The sequence below is a fragment of the Myotis lucifugus genome, unplaced genomic scaffold, assembly GCF_000147115.1.
Source record: "Myotis lucifugus unplaced genomic scaffold, Myoluc2.0 scaffold_101, whole genome shotgun sequence".
NCBI lineage: Eukaryota > Metazoa > Chordata > Mammalia > Chiroptera > Vespertilionidae > Myotis > Myotis lucifugus.
In genome coordinates this window covers 3,174,069-3,177,372 of record NW_005871149.1, presented here as the reverse complement: position 1 = coordinate 3,177,372, position 3,304 = coordinate 3,174,069, and the positions used below count along the sequence as shown (strand labels likewise).

The window sequence follows — 3,304 nt, the reverse complement described above, 5'->3', positions numbered from 1 at the left end:
CAGCGGCGGACCACTCGCCTCCAGCCCCCACGCCAGACGCAGGGCAGGGACTTTGGGGCAAAGTGGGCAAAACTGGCCACCCCAGACTCGGGAAGTTGCCGCTTCTGCCTGTCCCACTCCATGTGGCCCTGGTGGCTTTGCAGTCCATAGGGTGCCTCATCGGCGCAGCCAACCCCCACCTCTCCACTTCCAGGACCCGTTCCAGCCCCGGGCAGGTGGCAGGCAGGGGCGGAGAGGCCCGGCCTGTGACAGGCAGACAGGCCTTGCAGCACCTGATCCCGGCACCTGGCACCTCCACTCTCCATTGTCTTGGCACAGGGTACCTGCCAGGATCACAGTGTCCCAGACACTTGCAAAGGACTCAGGGCCGTCCCAAGGGTGGGCAGGCTGATCAGAACTCGAGATGGGTGGTGTCCCCGCCTCGGGGTCTGGCACAGTCTCAGGGGCCGGGAGAGGGTGCCATGTATTTCTGAGCAGGACTTTGCAGGGTGGGGGCCCAGGAGGGAGTAGGGAGAGAGCCGCTCTCTGAGAAGGCGTGAGGGGGCCCAGGTTTTGTGACAAAGTCCTGCCCCCGACTCTAAGCCGCACGAGGACAGGAGCGGCGTCTCTCTCGTTGACCGCAGGCTCCCTGGCGCCCAGCACAGCTCCTGGCAAGAAGCCTGCGCTGAATAAGTAACTGACCGCAGAGAGCGGGCGGGCTGCAGTCCAAGTCGGTTTTACAATTCCTGCAGTCCGCTGTTGGCCAACCCCTCAACCCGCACACCCACCCTCACTCACCCACACACTCACAGGCACAGGAAAACACACAACGTAGCACGAAGAGTCATCAGAAGAAGATTGCCGTGAATGGTTGTTTACAGTTACTGGATGCTTCTCAGCCTTCACTTGCTCGGGCTGCAGCGGGTACATCAGGATTTCTGGTGCAAACCAGCAAAAAGCATGTAGGATGCTCGAGGGGCTGCTGGACACGAAGGGGCTGCTGGACGCGAAGTCGCCAGACGGGGCTAGGCCGGGGCTAGCTCGTGCGAGGTGGGCAATTGCAGCCTCCTCTCCAAGGCAGGACAATCCCAGGTGAGCAAGCTCCACACCTGCACGGACAACCCCCTCCCTCCCGCCCGCCGCCAGCAGGGCTCCGCTTCCTGTCCAGGGAAGCCGGGCGTGGAGGGGATTCCAAATTCGCAACAGTCACCCCTCTCCCCTCCAGATTCTTTCACATCTTAGGAACCGACGTTCGCACAACACCTGTGACTTGTGCAAAGCTCCTTTCTGTTCATTATCGTGTTGGATGGATCATCACGATATCAGCCCCAGAGGGAAAGCCATCACCCTGTTCTGCAGTAGGAAGCGCAGGCCCAGAGAGGTCCCGGCTTCCAGTGGCCAAGTTGGTAGCAGAGTCAGGACTCAGATGCCCGGCTCCCCCCCAGTATGCGGCCTCCCGGCCTCCCCATGAGTCAGCTGTCACGAGTTCTGGGCCCTGCACCTCCGGTCCCCTCACAGCCACCAAGTGCCTAATCCCGGGACCCTGAGTACAGCCAGGACGAGTGGCCCCCCGGTTCACATGTTGCTGCTTCTCTCTGCCAGGACCTGCGCTCTTTCCCTGAGAGCCATTCCCCTCTGACTCCCACCCCGACACACACTCTGTTCACATCGCACTAAGTTGGAAACAACCAAAGAAAATGGTTAAGCAAACTCCTACGGCAACGTGAGCGAACACGCGGGACATGCTGACGGCTGGCAGGTAAGGGACCTCGCTCGGTGTGGGATGCTGTGTTTTGAAACATTGTGATTTGATTAAAGCAGAACACGAACACATGCTCATCACAGGTGTGCCAAAGTGCGCGCCTGCAAGCTGGTAAGAGCCAGAAGTGCGCTGAGAGACGTGAAGAGATTGTTATCTACGTGGGGCTTTCTTTTCCTATAAAGATTATGCTCAAAACAACCAAAAGCAGCAAAATAAATAAATGTGATCATAATAAGCAGAGGAGGAAGAGTCTGTCTCGGTCCCCAGAGGACCACCCCTCTTCTGGAAAGGGCTGGAGTTGCAGGGCGCAGACGGGATGGGTGGGAGCCTGGAAGTGGGGAGTCGGGGAGCTGTGGGAAGGAGGAGGCAGGCCCACCCAGGGGAGCAGCGCCCAGAGCTGCAGAGGTGCAGCTGGGAGCATCGCCCCGGGGAGCCCCTGGGGGCCCGTGGGCCAGATGAGCAATGTGGATGGTGCCTCCCTGAGCTGTGCATCGTGGTGGTTCTAGGACACCTTGCATCTCAGAGGACCAACACGGGACCCGGCCTACAGGAGGGGGTGGCCTGCAGAGAGAGCGCCGCCTTGCTCTGGGGGATGCCAGCCTGCAGGGAGCAGGCGGGTGTGAAAGGCGCCAACCGAGGCTCCCCTGGGACCCGGGGACAGTGCACTTCACAGACAGACCACACTCAAGGCGTCTCCGCTGACTCCTTATCTCGGCGGCCCTCCACCCTGCCCTGCTCCCCTCCCGTGCTCCCCGTCCTGGCGGCTGGCACCACCACTCCCCACGGCTTCCCAGGCTGCGGGCCCTGGCCCTGGCCCTGCCTCTGGCTCTCACTCCGCCCTGCTTCGCACCCTGTGCCACACCCGCCCTGAGATATTCACAGTTCCCGGAAGATGCCAAGCTGTGTTGCTGCCCTGCCTTTTCCCATGCTCTTCCTTCCACCCAGGATCCGTCTCTACCTTGTCCGGCTGCTCATCTGTCAAGAGTCAGCTTAAGCAGCGTCGCCCTCTGTGAACCCTTTCTGCTCATCCCTTCCTCCCCGCCCCGCCCACCCCACCCTGCCCTGCCTGCCCTCTGTGCCCAGGCAGACAGACAGCACCACCTCACTGGTCTCCACAGCCCCATATCCAGCACTGCTCTTGCGCATTTGGTACATATTTTATGAAGTAAATAAACAAACAAACAAACAACAACAACAACAAAATGAGTGTGGCCCAGCTGGCATGGCTCAGTGATTGAGCATCGACCTATGAACCAGGAGGTCAAGGTCCGATTCCTGGTCAGGGCACAGGCCTGGGTTGCGGGTTCCATCCCCAGTGTGGGGCATGCAGCAGGCAGCAGATCAATGATTCTCATCACTGATGTTTCTCTCTCTCCCTCTCCCTTCCTCTCTGAAACAATAATCCTATATAATAAAAGCCTAATATGCTAAGTGTCCGTTGGCAGGTCAGCCATTCAAACAATCAAAGTATACTATGCTAATGATATGCTAAGGCCACTCAACTGCTCACTATGACATGCACTGACCACCAGGGGGCAGACAGTCAACTGGGAAGTTAGCTTG

At 59.3% G+C, this 3,304-nt stretch overlaps 1 long non-coding RNA gene across 1 annotated transcript; it reads left to right on the top strand.

Annotated features, from left to right (window-relative positions):
* Positions 1-48: 48 nt before the first annotated feature.
* LOC111826775 lies at positions 49-2,787 on the top strand. Its single transcript, XR_002830169.1, has 3 exons — positions 49-1,071; positions 1,205-1,738; positions 2,248-2,787. It is a non-coding gene; the product is annotated as an uncharacterized LOC111826775 (long non-coding RNA).
* The last annotated feature ends 517 nt before the right edge of the window (positions 2,788-3,304 follow it).